Source organism: Megalobrama amblycephala, linkage group LG7, assembly GCF_018812025.1.
Source record: "Megalobrama amblycephala isolate DHTTF-2021 linkage group LG7, ASM1881202v1, whole genome shotgun sequence".
Taxonomy (NCBI): Eukaryota; Metazoa; Chordata; class Actinopteri; order Cypriniformes; family Xenocyprididae; genus Megalobrama; species Megalobrama amblycephala.
In genome coordinates this window covers 42,847,339-42,866,465 of record NC_063050.1, presented here as the reverse complement: position 1 = coordinate 42,866,465, position 19,127 = coordinate 42,847,339, and the positions used below count along the sequence as shown (strand labels likewise).

General features: G+C 40.6%; 1 protein-coding gene across 1 annotated transcript in view; it reads left to right on the top strand.

The window, feature by feature from the left end:
• Positions 1-18,310: 18,310 nt before the first annotated feature.
• Positions 18,311-19,127, top strand: part of ugt8 (UDP glycosyltransferase 8) — a 28,257-nt gene continuing 27,440 nt past the window's right edge. The window contains exon 1 of the mRNA XM_048197586.1: positions 18,311-18,650. The gene's annotated coding sequence lies outside the window, so the exon portion shown is untranslated. The remainder of the gene's footprint in view (positions 18,651-19,127) is intronic.

Below are 19,127 nucleotides of genomic sequence, written 5' to 3'. Positions count from 1 at the left end.
AGAAATGATTGAAAACAAATACGTTCTAACACGGAAACAGGAAGGTGAGAGATCAGATTAAAAAGAGTGAAATCTCAGGACGCCTGTGTGTGCCTGTGTCCCTCATTATGTGAACAACATGAAGGGAAAAAAGAATCTTTTAGCAACTATGCACTTTAGTTAAGTTATTATCAACACTCATTGTTCTCAAGTGTGTGTGAGTGGAGGAGTGTGTATGTTTGTGTACGAGTAGTGGTTGTTCTCACGCAAAAGAGATTATGGTCAGTCCATGCTGAAAGGCATACATGAAACTTTTGGCTGTTTCTTATAACTACTTTGATGTTAGGCCTGTGAAATGTAGTTGAAATGTACCTAAGTAACAGGATTGCAAACTTAGTTTGAAATAAGCTACCACTCAGTAAGTGCTTACTAATTTGAGATGAAAGCTTAATTTGTAACTGTTGCAAAATACACTACCATTCAAAGTTTGGGGTCAGTAAGCTTTACTCACCCTCAAGCCATCCTAGGTGTATATAGGCAGGAACACACCAAGCCGACGGTCGGCCGACTAAGTTTTCTCAGTGTGTTCTGCACTGTCGGCAGAAGTTGGTCCTCGTCTGCTTTTTTTCGGCCGATTCGACATGTTGAATCGGCGTTGGAGCTCGTCGGTCCGTCGGGCCATCTGATCATTCTGATTGGCTGTTCAGATACTGCCGTCTGCTGTTCGGAAAGGCATTTCATCTCACGCAGGCGCAGAACTGACGTGCTACTTGGCCGTCGGCTGTTTAGCGTCGGTTTGGTGTGTCAGGGCAACTTTAGAACTTTAGCTTGGTGTGTTTTGGCCTTATGACTTTCTTCTTTCTGGTGAACACAATTGAAGTTATATTAATAAATATCCTGATCCATACAAGCTTTATAATGGCAGTGAGCGGGATCAACGAGTATGAAGCTGAAGAAAGTGTCTCCATCCACATCCATCCATCATAAACATATTCCACACGGCTCCGGGGGGTTAATAAAGGCCTTCTGAAGCGAAGCGATGTGTTTGTGTAAAAAAAAAAATTGAAGTAAAGTTATGAAGTAAAATATCTAGCTTCCACCAGACCGCCTTCCGTATTCAATTTATGAAGAAAGTGTAAAACTCTCACAGTTCAAAAAACTGTTTTTTTTCGTAAGTTTAATAAAGAAGGCAGTCTGGCGGAAGCTAGATATTTTACTTCATAACTTGTTAAATATGGATTTTTTTTTTTTCTTTTACACAAACACATCGCTTTGCTTCAGAAGGCCTTTATTAACCCCCCGGAGCCGTGTGGAGTACGTTTATGATGGATGGATGTGGATGGAGGCACTTTCTTCAACTCATACTCGTTGATCCCGCTCACTGCCATAAAGCTTGGATGTGTCAGGAAATGTATTAATATTTCTCAGATTGTGTTCATCAGAAAGAAGAAAGTCATATACACCTAGCTTGAGGGTGAGTAAAGCTTGGGGTCATTTTTATTTGAAAGTGAACTAATCCTTTAAATTGATCAAAATTGACAGTAAAGACATTTATAATTTTACAAAGGATTTCGGTTACACTTTATTTTAATGTGTTAAACATTTAAGTACTGAGTAATAATAATTAACTACATGTACTTACTATAGAGTTAGAGTACGATTAGGGGTTGGTTTATGGTCAGTTACATGTAATTATGCCTAATTTATAGTTAATAATATAGTAAATACATGTAATTTGTGTAACAAGGACACAATAAAATAAAGTGTTACCAGGGTTTCTATTCCAAATAAATGCTGTTCATTTGAACAGATTATATTAACAAAAATGTATAATGTAATAGATTACTAATTACTAACTGTAATAGATTATTAACTACAGTTTCCCCCATGTAATTTAAATTCAGTAATGGACTACTAATCTACCAAGTGTGTTTCAAAGTGTCAATAATAAAAACAGGACAAGCAGCTTTGAAACCATTTTAGCAGTAGTATGATTTTATATTTAAAGCATAGTTATTCTGATAATACACTAAATAGAAATTTAAATAAAACAAATTCAACAATGAAATTGGATGTACTAGCTTGGAAAATTAAACTGCTTAGTAATCTTTATGAATATGTTTCCCTCTGCTGGTTTGTCATGGACAGTACAGCGCAGTGCAGTTTTCAAATGTACCTCTGGATGACAGTATTGTATGGCAACCAACTAAACCTGATTCAGCTTTATAAGCTTATATATAATTATCAAAAGAACGCTGTATACATGTGTATGATACTCTTCAAATAATCTACTTTTTCCACTTAATGTCTGAGCTCAGTGAAAATGGACCCTCAGTAGTCTCATTATTTATGTAGGAGCTGTAACTAGTGGAAGGACATTCAAGTCTTGCACTTTCCAAATGCAATTTTAAAACATTCAGATACCATCATTTGTCTGGACTTCCTTTTATGTTAAATCAAATGCAACTGGATAATTCATCTATTAGACTGAGTTTCTCAGTCTCTCTCTCTTTGATACAAAGAACTGTCTGTTCTCAAATCTGCTCTTAAAATGGTTCATTACAAAGTAATTTTAAATACTGCACTGTAATTGACTGCAGACAAGGCCTCTGGTGCCTTTTGGTCTAGAATTATTTCAAATAATTTTTAAAATGTTTAAAAGTTCCCATTTCTTACAATTAGTATTTTTATTTTTTATTATTATTTTTTTTTATCAAGGCTTTACTACAAAGGACATGCATAACAGCACAGGTCATTACATCCTAATAATGCTGTTCATTTGTCAGACATTAACCATAAAAACATCCACACTGTTAAGGGACATATGCGCAACTATAAGTAATAAGTTATGTTGTCTTGTTGCCCATTCCTTACTCAGACACAATTACTTACATGATATAAACAAAAATGAGATTAAAAAAAAAATAATAATAATGTTATGTTTTTTATTTGTATTTTTTTAAAAGTATTATTTACATTGTTTTCTAATGGAATAATGGTAATATTTGTAGAATTTTTTTTAGGGAGTAAATTATGGCATACTGAAAGGTAACAGGATAGACATTACAGGAATGTAATGAAAAGTTCTTTTGATAACCACAAAATATAGTAAATATTGTTGGGACACTGTACAAATTGTGAATAAAAACAGAATGCAATGATGTGGAAATTTCAAATTTCAATATTTTATTCAGAATACAACATAGATGACATATCAAATGTTTAAACTGAGAAAATGTATCATTTTAAGGGAAAAATAAGTTGATTTTAAATTTCATGGCATCAACACATCTCAAAAAAGTTGGGACAAGGCCATGTTTACCACTGTGTGACATCCCCTCTTCTTTTTATAACAGTCTGCAAACATCTGGGGATTGAGGAGACAAGTTGCTCAAGTTTAGGAATAGGAATGTTGTCCCATTCTTGTCTAATACAGGCTTCTAGTTGCTCAACTGTCTTAGGTCTTCTTTGTCACATCTTCCTCTTTATGATGCACCAAATGTTTTCTATGGGTGAAATATCTGGACTGCAGACTGGCCATTTCAGTACCCGGATCCTTCTTCTACGCAGCCATGATGTTGTAATTGATGCAGTATGTGGTCTGGCATTGTCATGTTGGAAAATGCAAGGTCTTCCCTGAAAGAGACGACGTCTGGATGGGAGCATATGTTGTTCTAGAACTTGGATATACCTTTCAGCATTGATGGTGCCTTTCCAGATGTGTAAGCTGCCCATGCCACACGCACTCATGCAACCCCATACCATCAGAGATGCAGGCTTCTGAACTGAGCGTTGATAACAACTTGGGTTGTCCTTGTCCTCTTTAGTCCGGATGACATGGCGTCCCAGTTTTCCAAAAAAACCCTTCAAATTTTGATTTGTCTGACCACAGAACAGTTTTCCACTTTGCCACAGTCCATTTTAAATGAGCCTTGGCCCAGAGAAAACGCCTGCGGTTTTGGATCATGTTTAGATATGGCTTCTTTTTTGACCTATAGAGTTTTAGCCGGCAACGTCGAATGGCGCGGTGGATTGTGTTCACCGACAATGTTTTCTGGAAGTATTCCTGAGCCCATGTTGTGATTTCCATTACAGTAGCATTCCTGTATGTGATGCAGTGCCGTCTAAGGGCCCGAAGATCACGGGCATCCAGTATGGTTTTCCGGCCTTGACCCTTACGCACAGAGATTGTTCCAGATTCTCTGAATCTTTGGATGATATTATGCACTCTAGATGATGATAACTTCAAACTCTTTGCAACTTTTCTCTGAGAAACTCCTTTCTGATATTGCTCCACTATTTTTCTCCGCAGCATTGGGGGAATTGGTGATCCTCTGCCCATCTTGACTTCTGAGAGACACTGCCACTCTGAGAGGCTCTTTTTATACCCAATCATGTTGCCAATTGACCTAACAAGTTGCAAATTGGTCCTCCAGCTGTTCCTTATATGTAAATTTAACTTTTCCGGCCTCTTATTGCTACCTGTCCCAACTTTTTTGGAATGTGTAGCTCTCATGAAATCCAAAATGAGCCAATATTTGGCATGACATTTCAAAATGTCTCACTTTCAACATTTGATATGTTATCTATATTCTATTGTGAATAAAAGTTTATGAGATTTGTAAATTATTGCATTCCTTTTTTATTCACAATTTGTACAGTGTCCCAACTTTTTTGGAATTGGGTTTGTATATACACTGTATATATAATTTCAAGATACTGGTTTCATAGTGGTTTAATTATGATTTTGTGGTTTCATAATGAAGTAAGCAATAAAAAATGGGAAATAAAGAACAGGATGCACTTACTGTAGTGTAGAAAACTTTTGATTATGGGATGCTTTACATGCTAAAATAGGGGGTGGCCCTGTATCATACAGAACATATATGGAAGAAAATGTAAAATGACATAGTCATGGACGTAATAGAGATTACTATACCTTCAATCCACTTCACCGATAATACAGTTGTCAAGCAACATCAAAAGTGAAGTCAGAGTGTGTATTTTGATAGCAATCTTTGACTCTGAAATCACTCAAACTTTTCCCCCCTTGCATCCAAAATCACGAGTTTGGTATTTATCCAACAACAGTGACAAGGTGAGCAAGCACTGATGATCCTGAGATTGTGGGTCTGTTTTTCTGAATTTATGTTTACCCTGAAAATGAACACACTGTTAAGAGGATCAGTTGAGATGTCCAGGAGTGTGTAAGATTGTGATATGTGAAATGAAAACAGTAATAGTAGGTTTATTGTGCCATTTTTCTGGTTGTGTCAGTGTGTCCTCCTTTCCCTTTCTTGGTAGAGAACCTACAAGTATGTTTGCTTGTGGGTAAACAGTGAAAGTTTTTTTTATGAAAAGAGAAAGAGAGAGAGAGAGAGAGAGAGAGAGAGAGAGAGAGAGAAAAGGGCTGACCATAAAAAGGTAGAAAATTGTCCATTAATATAACAGTTAGTGTGACAATGGCATTTTAAAAGTGGTAATTTAGCAAAACAGCACTGGTACACTTCAACATTTATATCACTCTGCTTGGCTGTGTTTGTTCCAGAAAGGCTGCAGTATTTGTGTTGCTTAGCGACATGCATAGGCTGATTCTTTGTCTAAAATTTGACATAATTCACGGTCAGCTAGTCATTATTAATTATAATAACTAGCTGACTGCACCACTTAATAAATGGCTACTCAACAAATAAATATGTGGACTTGAAATCTGGTTTGAGTTCATAATTTTATCTGTTTATTGTCTTAAAGCTTCCTCTAAGAAAAAAACTCTATATACATATACCTATGTACCTAAAATCAAGGCCAAAAGGTACAATAGGACCTTGTCCTGGATCCAGGCTTAATGGGAGCCCGGACTGCATTACGGCAAAATAATCTATTTACATTTCTCTTGCTCACTTGTTTTATTTATTTTATCATATTCAGTAATGCTGTTGACAGTTGAGTGATTGTTATGATTAGTGATTGTTATGATTAATAATTTCTATTATTTGTTGCAAAATGTAAACTATCGGACATGATATATTAAAAGTTAAGATAAAGGCCTATATAGTAAATACAAGTATATTTACCTGCATATATACACATGTAAAACAACATATACTCTATAGCAAATCTCAGCTGCATGATTGTTTATATAATTTGAAAAAAATGTTTAAGAACTGTTCACTGAAAAATGTCATTGCTGCAGTTTATATGCAACTTTATCAGCATCTATACATACAGTGCACTCATGTAAAGAGAGAGTGAATCTCAACTGCTTGATTTCTCACAAAACGTAAACTATATCATCGCCCAGCTCTAATCTGATAAATGTGACTACTGTATAAGGCATGACGATATTAAGATAGTGTAAACATTAATAACATGTTTTTCTGTAAAGATGCTTTGAAACCATGTGTATTGTGAAATGCTATACAAATAAATCTGACTTGACTTAACTGTTGTACCGAATATCAGGTGACCGATTAAAGGTGCCATGTCATAATTACTGTAAATATTAGATGACAACTAAGCCTTCTACTTAGTGCTGTTCATGTCCTCGAACTCTGAGTTATGGCACAGAAGTTATGGCAACACTATTAATGCCAAAATGAATCTAAGTAATTTGTAATTTCGTTAGTCAAACCCACAATACAAGAAGTAACAGTCGTTATGTAAATGCATCATCAATAATCTTTAGTTCGTAATTAATAAATGTTATTTATCTTATTTAGCAGGACTTTACACATTACTTATCCAACTCTGGGTGCTATTGAACTGTATTGTTTTTCTTTTTTTTCTTTTTTTAGACTAATATTGTATATTATTTGACTAATATTGCATGAATTTTATGCTGATGATTTAATTCTGTTGTGTTCACTTACAGTGTAAGCCTAATATATGTTATCTTTTTTTAAATTGTATTTAATATAATAATAAAATAATGCAAATACATAACCATATGATTTACATTAATGCTGTGAAAATTAATAATATAATTATAACCATAATATAATATAATATAATATAATATAATATAATATAATATAATATAATATAATATAATATAATATAATTGTCACGATTCCCTGTGCCTCTGCGTTCCTGGACTTTTATTTTGATATTCTTTTGTCTTGATATGCTTGTGTTCATTGGTAAAGACTAGAAGGGATACAGTTAAGGACACTGGGCATGAGCACACCAATATTGCGTTATTTAATTACTGTATTTGCATTATTGTAAGGGTATGTTTAGGGTTGGAGTAGTTGTAGATGTTAATAAAACACAATTTGATAAGAAAAATTAATTTACTGTTATTTTATCGTGAAATTATGCCTCACTTCTGGCCATTGCTGTATGCCTTCAACCGTGTTCATTTCCTGTGGTTTAGTTCCTGTTTCCTTGTTTTCATTGTAATCTTGCTAGTTTCCATAGTTATTCATTGTTTCATTGATCATTGTCTTACCTGGTACTGATCATCCTGTGTATTTATACCCTCAGTTATCTTCAGTTCTTTGTCATAATGTTTTGTGCTGGTGTTTATCTCTTATGTTTCCTGTGCTTATTAAATGTTATTTAATTGTTCAACTGCATCAAGCCTTATTGTTTGGGATTATCAAAGTCAAGCCAGTGTGGGACAAATATAATGTAATATAATATAATATAATATAATATAATATAATATAATATAATATAATATAATATAATATAATATAATATAATATATCATAATTTGACTTTGACTATCTTCGTGCAATGTATAACTTTATATTTAGTTTTTTAAATAATCTTTATTCTTTACTCCCTACCAGATTACGATTCCCTTGCTTCTCCCTACCACATTTGATTTCATTTCTTTAAGCATTTAAATTTCCCTTATTTGGATGACAAAATTTGTCCAATTTTCCAATTAAATTGGAATTTAAACTGCACAGTTATTAGGGTTATCCCAAATAACTGTATTTAAATTGATTAGCCATGATCATACAATTAATCAATAATCATGACAGGCCTAATTACGCGTTCTGCGTGGACCTGAATGCTTTTTACAAGTGGAAACATTTAATTATGGTAGTTCGGACAAGGCGTGAACACACCAAAACTAGCAACGCAGATAAATTTATCTCCCTTTCTTTTACATTCTCTGGACCTCAAACTGGACTTTGTACAAAGCTGCCTCTAAATGTGATAACAGCGAAACGTTATCCTCTGTGGTGGCTGTGAATGATTAAGCAGCTTGTGTAAACCACTCTCTCTCTCTCTCTCTGTCTATTTCTCTCTCTTGAATATTCTCTCCTACCCATTTTCTTCTTACATTATCCACTTTTGTTTTATAGTTCTTTATTAGACTTTTATTTACATACTAAACTGATCATATTTGATCTCTCTCTGTTTTTCTCTCCCCTGTACTACACTGTACTTTGCCAGCCAGCCCTCCTCTCTCTATCTCTCAGTATCAGTTGGTGATTAAGTATTGATATCAGTCTCAAGTGTCTCATATGATACCAGCCAAGTGACAACACACACACACACACACACACACACACACACACACACACACACACACACACACACACACACACAATACTACCCTAAAATTAGAAGTACATTTTGAATTTTAAACAAGTGACAGACAGTAAATAAGTCCCGGTAAAGGTTCTACTACATGCACGAGAGTACAGGTATATGATGTACATTACACTTATTTCTATTTGTAAATGTGATCAATTAATTATTCTGTGTATGAAGTCAGTTGCCTTCAAGTTCACACAGGTGCCCTAGCAGAGTCACTACAGGTGTAGTTCATTACGTTAACTATAAGTCATGTTCCACAACATGGATGTGCATCATTCACTTCCTTATTCCTGATGTTAAACAAATGAAATAAAAATTAAAGTGGATAGCATACACCATCGTTTTTTAAATTAATACTCTTATTCAGCAATACATTAAATTGATCAAAAGTGACAGAACACAAAAATGGCATTTCAAATAAATTATGTACTTTTAAACATTCTATTTATCAAAGAATCCTTATAAAATATGTATCATGGTTTCCACAAATAGATTATGTACAGCACAACTGTTTTCAACATTGATAATAATAATAAATGCTTCTTGAGCACCAGATCAGCATATTAGTATGATGAAGGACCATGTGATGCTGAAAATTCATCACAGGAATACATTTCATGTTAAATTAAAATACACTGCCTGGCCAAAAAAAAAAAAAAAAAGTCACTGTTTGGATTGAAATAGGCAAATATTTAAGAGTCTATGACTGGATCATTATTGCTGTGATTATTATGTTTCTAGCCTGTTATATGTTTGGCAACGGTTCTTTTAACCCTGAAAGATGGAGTGTGTAGCTTTTCATTTCTTAAACAACCATGTATTAAGATGTTTCATGGCCATATTCCAGGATGACAATGTCAAGATTCATTAGGCTCAAATTGTGAAAAAAAATGTTTATATGCAGCACTGATGAGCATAAGAGACTTTTTTCAAAAATATATATTTTTTAATGATTGGTAGTGTACATTTATTAAAACTAACAGATTTTTAAAATTAAACATTTAAAAATACAAAAAGATGTCTTTTTAATCTTTGTAATTTTTAATCTTTGTAATTTCAAGTAACTCTAATTCTAGAATATCTAAAAATTGATTCCAGAAAAAGATTAGCCTTTATACATTGTGCTACTGTACTGACACATAAGACTAATACTAAAGTGCTAATACTATAGTGGTACAATACTACATTTTATTTGAATATTAATATAATATAATGCAGTTGATTATAAGGTATCTTGTCCCTACCAGACAAGATAACATAACATAACAACACTTAATACTGCAGTGAGGAAAGAAAAGGAAAGCCAAGACTGTATGTAAAAGAACAGTTTGGACATTCTTCAACACAAATGTATCTAATATGATAAACAGCGCTGTGTTACCCCACATACCCTAGACCGGCAACTGTGGCATAATAAAAGTTCCACTGCTCTCGAGACATGTCGCATTCGTCTCTCATTAGCAATCGCTCCAGCGGTCTCGATCAGCTCCAACATCACTCGGCCATGCTCTGATTCATACTACAGTAACGTTAATAATCTCATCCATAAACATGATTTCTGACTGAGTCCCATCCCGATTCTTTTCCACTGGCTGTAGACGTGAAGACAACACATCCCATGATTCCACAAAAACAAGGATAAGTCACCGAATAAGCGACCATCTAGTGGTGAAAATTTACATATTGTGGCTTTAACAGAACAAATATTCACATATCCCTGTGATCTCCCAGATGAAGGTTAGTTTTAAAGTAAACCACAGTTTAATGTTTAAAAGTTTGCAAATGACTCATAATTGTATCCTAATTTAGTTATTTGGTGTTTGGTAACGAAGGGTCTACTTTGCATCAGCAACACTGACTCAATGACAAACAAGTCATTCATAAGAAGACAACTGATGGCGCCTGTATACATAGCACTAATTAATCATTTGATTGTTAATCATAAATATAGGGGGCTGCTGCTCGGTCTAATAGTTTTCAAGAACATTATGTAAATTAGTAAACTATTTAGCCAAGGCTATTAAAACGAACACCAAAACTTAACATCAGTTCTGAACTCAACAAGTCTGGGCAAACTATTGAGTAAGCACCAATCACAGCACACCCAGTCACCAGAGTACTGATCACAGACACCTGCACCTCATCAAGCACCTCATCACAGCCAGCGTAAAGAGCACTCACACACACCACTCGATGTCCGGTCTCGTTTGCATGAACTTACCTGTATGCTTACCTTTAAGGACTCCCAGTGATCGACTTATCTGTCTCCTGAATTCTCCTCGTGTGTTATCTCCTCTCTGTGTGAGTGCTCCTCATCTCCAGCGTCTCCTTCGTCTCCAACTCCAAGTTCGACTCCACCTGCAACCACAAAGGAACCCATCATCACCCAGCACCTCAAGTATCTTCTCTGTATCATGTATTACTCACCTGCACTTCTGCCACAACTCATACTGGTACTCAATAAAGCTCCATCTCCTGTGAAAGACTGTCTCTGTCCCTCCTGTGTTGTAACAGAAGACCGGACCATAACAGCGCGAGGCCAGTATGAGTTCCCCGGACCCATTCCAAGAGCTCGTTGATATTCTCCGACGAGCTCTCACCTCCAGCGCATCTCCACCGTCACCAGCCATCACTTCCGCAAACACAGTCACCTCTCCCTCTCCGCCAGTGCAGGACTGCAGCGGCTTCCTCCTGCAGTGTGCACTGGTCCTGGAGATGCAACCGCACCTCTACCCCACCGACACATCCAAGGTAGCGTTCATTATTTCCCAGTTGCAAGGCAAAGCGTTACAGTGAGCTGAATCCATCTGGTCTCAAAATGGTCCCGTCACACATTCATATGCCTCCTTCGTGTCCCACTTCCGGGAAGTGTTCGGCGAGCCCTCCTTCGACTCCTCTGTTGGTGAGAAATTATGCAATCTCAAGCAAGGTTCCATGACCATTAACGATTACGCTTTGCAATTCAGAATGCTAGCCACTTCAAGTGGATGGAATGAACAGGCTCTCATCACCACCTACCAACAAGGGCTGGATCCTCGGGTGCGGTTGCATCTCGCTGCATACGAGGATTCCATCGGCCTCGAGCGCTTCATCCAGATTTCCATCCGCTTCGCCTCCCGTATGCAGTCGTGTATTGAAGAACACCAGGACCAGTCACTCTTCCATCACCTCCTCCGCCGGCCTGAACCCGGCAGCCCTCCAGAACCAGCCAACGAAGCCATGAACATCGACAATTCCAGACTCACCTCCAGACTCACTGAAGTGGGGCGAAACTTGTTTCTCCAACTGCTTCTCTGACCTTCCAGTCGCCATCAAGACCTGGCCCACTCCAACATCAATCAAAGAACTCCAACGCTTCCTTGGCTTTGCAAACTTTTATCAACGGTTTATCAAGAATTACAGTTCCATGACCCATCCACTCACCAACCTGCTCCGTAACCAGCCCAGGTCTCTGTCCTGGACTCCAGCTGCCACCAACGCCTTTGAAAGCCTCAAAGAAGCCTTCACCACCGCTCCCCTCCTCGTCCACCCCACTCCTGAGCTCCCTTTCGTCGTGGAGGTGGACGCCTCCACCTCAGGAGTGGGAGCCGTACTGTCTCAGCAGCAGGGGACACCAAGTAGGCTCCATCCATGTGCCTTCTTCTCCCGCAAGCTAAACCCGGCGGAGGTCAACTACGACATTGGAAACAGAGAACTCCTAGCCGTGAAGTTGGCTCTAGAAGAGTGGAGGCATTGGCTGGAGGGAGCCAAACATCAGTTCCTCGTGCTAACAGACCATAAGAACCTTGAGTATTTACGAGCTGCCAAGAGGTTAAACCCCAGACAAGCATGCTGGGCCCTGTTCTTCTCCCAGTTTGATTTTACTATCTCCTATCGCCCTGGGTCAAAAAACGTAAAGGCAGATGCCCTCCCTCGTCTTCATTCTCCCGAAGAAAACACCACTGAGCCAGAAGCCATCCTTCCAAGCTCCATCATCGTGAGTCCCATCTCCTGGTCAGAGGAGACCATCCCCTCCTCCAATGCCTCCACTAACCCTCCGCCGGGTTGCTCACCTGGCTTGCTATACATCACTCGTGCACGACGCACTCTACTGATTCACTCAGCCCACTCGTCGCTTGGCACTGGCCACCCGGGGGTCAATGAAACCCTCTCGTTGGTAAGGGAACGCTTCTGGTGGTGGAGTATGGCATCCGACGTCAGAAGGTACGTGCAGGGCTGCAGGGAGTGTGCCATTTCCAAGAGCCCACGCCATCTTCCATCCGGCAAGCTCCATCCTCTGCCCGTTCCTAACCGACCATGGTCACACCTAGGAGTGGACTTCGTCACTGACCTGCCCACATCCGAGGGTTGTACCTGCATCCTAGCCATCATTGATCGATTCTCCAAGTCATGCCGCCTAATTCCACTAAGAGGTTTGCCCACTGCCATGGAGACAGCAGAACTAATGTTCAATCACGTGTTCAGGTACTTCGGATTACCGGAGGATATCGTCTCGGACAGAGGACCCCAGTTCATCTCCCGGGTTTGGAAGGCCTTCCACTCGCTCCTAGGTGTGACCGTCAGTCTATCGTCTGGCTACCATCCACAGTCGAATGGGCAGACAGAAAGGAAGATCCAGGAGATCGGCCGCTTCCTTCGTACCTTCTGTCATGACCACCAGGACTCTTGGAACCAGTATTTGGGTTGGGCCGAGTATGCACAGAACTCCCTGCGTCAGCCATCCACCGGACTCACTCCATTCCAGTGCGTGCTCGGCTACCAACCCCCACTGTTCCCATGGACCGGGGAACCATCGGACGTCCCAGCTGTGGATTACTGGTTCCGAGAGAGCGAGAGGGTCTGGGACTCAGCACACCACCACCTGCAGCGAGCCCTGCACAGACGCAGGATGACGGCCGACCTTCGTCGCTCCCACGCACCCACCTACCAACCTGGACAGAAGGTCTGGCTGTCCACACGAGACATCCGACTGCGTCTGCCCTGCAAGAAGCTGAGTCCCAGGTTCATTGGCCCATTCACGATCACCAAGCAGATCAACCCGGTCACCTACCAGCTTCAACTACCCTCACAGTATCGCATACACCCCACCTTCCACGTATCTCTCCTTAAGCCTCACCATCCCTCTGTTCCTCTCTCCACGTGGCAGCCGCCAAACCCCCCCTTCCACTCATCGTGGAAGATGGAGCTGCCTACGAGGTACATGACATCTTGGACTCCCGGCGCCGTGGTGGCCAGCTGGAATACCTGGTTGACTGGGAGGGATATGGCCCTGAAGAACGCTCTTGGGTCCCCAGGAACGACATCCTTGATCCCAACCTACTGCTCACCTTTCACACCAATCACCCCGACAGACCAGCCCCATATGCAAGAGGACGGCCACCTCGACGCCGGGGTCCTCGGCCCTCAGGAGCGGGCCGTGGAGGGGGGGGGTACTGTCACAGACATGTCAGGCTCCACCGCTCACCTATCGCAGCGCACCCAGTCACCAGAGTACTGATCACAGACACCTGCACCTCATCAAGCACCTCATCACAGCCAGCATAAAGAACACTCACACACACCACTCGATGTCCGGTCTCGTTTGCATTAACTTACCTGTATGCTTACCTTAAGGACTCCCAGTGATCGACTTATCTGTCTCCTGAATTCTCCTCGTGTGTTATCTCCTCTCTGTGTGAGTGCCTCGTCTTCATTCTCCCGAAGAAAACACCACTGAGCCAGAAGCCATCCTTCCAAGCTCCATCATCGTGAGTCCCATCTCCTGGTCAGAGGAGACCATCCCCTCCTCCAATGCCTCCACTAACCCTCCGCCGGGTTGCTCACCTGGCTTGCTATACATCACTCGTGCACGACGCACTCCACTGATTCACTCAGCCCACTCGTCGCTTGGCACTGGCCACCCGGGGGTCAATGAAACCCTCTCGTTGGTAAGGGAACGCTTCTGGTGGTGGAGTATGGCATCCGACGTCAGAAGGTACGTGCAGGGCTGCAGGGAGTGTGCCATTTCCAAGAGCCCACGCCATCTTCCATCCGGCAAGCTCCATCCTCTGCCCGTTCCTAACCGACCATGGTCACACCTAGGAGTGGACTTCGTCACTGACCTGCCCACATCCGAGGGTTGTAACTGCATCCTAGTCATCATTGATCGATTCTCCAAGTCATGCCGCCTAATTCCACTAAGAGGTTTGCCCACTGCCATGGAGACAGCAGAACTAATGTTCAATCACGTGTTCAGGTACTTCGGATTACCGGAGGATATCGTCTCGGACAGAGGACCCCAGTTCATCTCCCGGGTTTGGAAGGCCTTCCACTCGCTCCTAGGTGTGACCGTCAGTCTATCGTCTGGCTACCATCCACAGTCGAATGGGCAGACAGAAAGGAAGATCCAGGAGATCGGCCGCTTCCTTCGTACCTTCTGTCATGACCACCAGGACTCTTGGAACCAGTATTTGGGTTGGGCCGAGTATGCACAGAACTCCCTGCGTCAGCCATCCACCGGACTCACTCCATTCCAGTGCGTGCTCGGCTACCAACCCCCACTGTTCCCATGGACCGGGGAACCATCGGACGTCCCAGCTGTGGATTACTGGTTCCGAGAGAGCGAGAGGGTCTGGGACTCAGCACACCACCACCTGCAGCGAGCCCTGCACAGACGCAGGATGACGGCCGACCTTCGTCGCTCCCACGCACCCACCTACCAACCTGGACAGAAGGTCTGGCTGTCCACACGAGACATCCGACTGCGTCTGCCCTGCAAGAAGCTGAGTCCCAGGTTCATTGGCCCATTCACGATCACCAAGCAGATCAACCCGGTCACCTACCAGCTTCAACTACCCTCACAGTATCGCATACACCCCACCTTCCACGTATCTCTCCTTAAGCCTCACCATCCCTCTGTTCCTCTCTCCACGTGGCAGCCGCCAAACCCCCCCTTCCACTCATCGTGGAAGATGGAGCTGCCTACGAGGTACATGACATCTTGGACTCCCGGCGCCGTGGTGGCCAGCTGGAATACCTGGTTGACTGGGAGGGATATGGCCCTGAAGAACGCTCTTGGGTCCCCAGGAACGACATCCTTGATCCCAACCTACTGCTCACCTTTCACACCAATCACCCCGACAGACCAGCCCCATATGCAAGAGGACGGCCACCTCGACGCCGGGGTCCTCGGCCCTCAGGAGCGGGCCGTGGAGGGGGGGGGGTACTGTCACAGACATGTCAGGCTCCACCGCTCACCTATCGCAGCGCACCCAGTCACCAGAGTACTGATCACAGACACCTGCACCTCATCAAGCACCTCATCACAGCCAGCATAAAGAACACTCACACACACCACTCGATGTCCGGTCTCGTTTGCATTAACTTACCTGTATGCTTACCTTAAGGACTCCCAGTGATCGACTTATCTGTCTCCTGAATTCTCCTCGTGTGTTATCTCCTCTCTGTGTGAGTGCTCCTCGTCTCCAGCGTCTCCTTCGTCTCCAACTCCAAGTTCGACTTCACCTGCAACCACAAAGGAACCCATCATCACCCAGCACCTCAAGTATCTTCTCTGTATCACGTATTACTCACCTGCACTTCTGCCACAACTCATACTGGTACTCAATAAAGCTCCATCTCCTGTGAAAGACTGTCTCTGTCCCTCCTGTGTTGTAACACAATCAGAGGCTGCATTTTTATGATGTCATCATGTAGACTTCTTACAAAGTATTTTACAGTATTTTAAAACTACAAAAATATGTGTATGATACATGTATCATAAATACTGCTCATCCCTGTATGTAAGTGTGTGTATATTTTATATTACTACCATATACTACTACCATACATATGAAATTGTTTGTTTCAGTTCTCATTTGCTCATTCTAAATCCTAAATACCACTTGGTACCCGGCAGTCGTGGCACTGAAAGTCTGTCTTTCTGTCTCATTCTCTCTCTCTTTGTATGTCAGGCTTGTTTCAGTTAATTTCCCTCTTTCTTGTCTTCTTCTCTTTCTTTCTTAGGCAGTAGTAAAGTAAATGTTTGTTTGAAGAAATTTGTGTTTGGACAGATTTAGAAGAAGATAAAAGTGGATCAGCATTTACTAAGCCAACCTGGAATTATCGTTGTATGGACAAGTAGAGATTACAGTACTTTGCTTTCTAGGTGTTGGCGAGACAATCCCAGGAAACCTTGAGCAACTCTGGATGCAATTGTCTATGAATTACTGTTCCTTGTAGTAAACACCTACTATATCTGACTCATCTTGCTAATCTAACTTGGGTAAAAACATTGTGAATACTGTAAGTAGGGCACAAAGAGTTTGAACATCATTGATGACACTGAGCCATGGCATGCAAGGCAATTAGGTAAAAGACACTTAACTCAAAGAATTTGTCTGGTTACCATGAGCCAGTTAGCAGATGCAGTAACTACACTATTCTAGGGGAAAACTTGAATATTCAAAATTATCCATATAAATTTTGTCATTTCATGATATCATGACACTAAGATGAATGGAAATGCTGACAGTCTTTTGGTATTAGAGATTTCCTTGAATGCCACACCCTCTACTGAGTACAAAAAGAACACTGGAAATTCCAGTCTGGATTTATTTTATAAGCCAGGGAGTTTATCGAGTTAAAGACTTCATTATCAGGGTGTATTATTACGTTGTAACAAACTTTTTTTCTTCATTTAATTTAAAATAAATACTGTGGTGTTTTCTAGTATTTTGTGGTGTATATTTATATTAGCTACACTTTAAACAACCACTGCTTTATGATAGTGAATTCAAGATAACCAGCAACTCCTTGCATTAGAACATTTGTCTGCTGGTGCCTTCCAAGAATCTGTTGCACATTTCAAATACCTGTAGCATTTTTTTGTTTTTTTCCACTTTCAGTCACTTTTTAAATTTTATGTATGTCTGATGGGTTGGGGTCTGTATAACACCCAGAGAAACACCATAGAAACATGAGCGGCACCAACTGAAGAGAATCATCAATGATTCAAACACAATCATCATGGCTGTTCTATTTCTCTCTGTCTCTTTCTCTCTCTCACTAACACATGCACATGAACACAAAGGGGACATTGTCCTGTGCCCATCTTCATAAGAACTATGAACGTTTAGTAGAAAATTATTCTGTTTATTTGAAGAAAAGTTTTATTTTTGTGCTCTAGAAACTTTGTTTTTATGTAACACTTTATGTGTTTGAGATTCCATTTAGATGTTGTTGTTATGAACTAGTGACATATAACTGTTAACTGTTTTACAATAAGGTTTAATTTGTTAACAATAGGCTAGTTACTTTTACAGCATTTATTCTTACAGTAGTTAATCTCAACATTTACTAATAGGCTACATTTTTAAGATCAAAAGTTCTGGTAACATTAGTTAATACATTGTGAGCTACATTAACATTTTTATTAACTAACATTTAAAAAAAGTAAAAATAACTGTAAAAATGTTAGTTAATGCATTAACTAATGTGTTCTTATTGTAAAATGTTACCAGTTAACTTTTAACAAGTAGCCTACTTCATCCTTACAACAGAACACTTAAGCAGTCCTCGCAATTATTATGATTATTATTAACTTTAAACAACTATTACGCATTCAACAGGTTTATTATTATTAGTGTTTATTGTCAAATTGACGTTAAAGGTAGAGTGATGTTATTATCTTCATAAGTGGTCAATGATCTCTGTAAGTCTTTATCATCATATTTATAACACAGCTCTGCCTAAACGGAAGCGCTTTGATAACGCTCCTCAAATGCAAATATACCTGTGTCGAAAGAGCAAACGACGCACCTGACGCTTCCCATGGGACCTGGAAGGCCGAAGTCTCATATTGTTCTTGCGTTTACAGTGCCATGACTCGACCACTCCCTCCAGTCACTGTGAATTGAGGTTTCGTATATCCCGCCCTCCCTGGAGCCTTGATACACAACGCCTCATCTCATAGCCATTGGGAAAACCACCTCGCCTGTTGTGGCAAACGGGCAGTTTTAACCGGCCAACACCGTTTGTGGATTTATGTAAAAGCGTCAGAGGCTAAGGAGATCGAGGGGACGTGAATTTCACATACATTTAGGACACCGAATTTACCGGGTTCACCTGTACAGGTAAGCGGCGAAGGGCGGCGTTTCCGTTTAGAAACAGGTGTTATCGCGCTGCATTCAGTGCGGGTAAATTAGCCTTCACTATTTACAGGAAGCTTACATTTAGGTATGTCCTTTGTGTTTTGTGTTGTTTTGTGGAGTTAGACTACATTTAAAAGTGCTCGCGCTGCCTCTGCATGTGACGTGTTTTGAAGTCTCGGTGTTGAATCGAAATTAGTTTTTTTTTTCCTCCATGATACTGTATCATGATATGATCGATTACAAGTCACATGATGTCTTTAAAATCGTTTCCTGAAGATTGAGAAACAAATGAGCATTTGGGACGTGATCTAAAGATTTACCTGCTCACTTTTACCGGCCCACTTCATCAATATTTAACTGGCGAGCGATAGTTTGGCAGGGGGCATCTTGCAGTAAGACTGACATTCAACTCCTGCTTAACATAGATCCAAAAAAAAAAAAAAAACTACAATAAAGAGA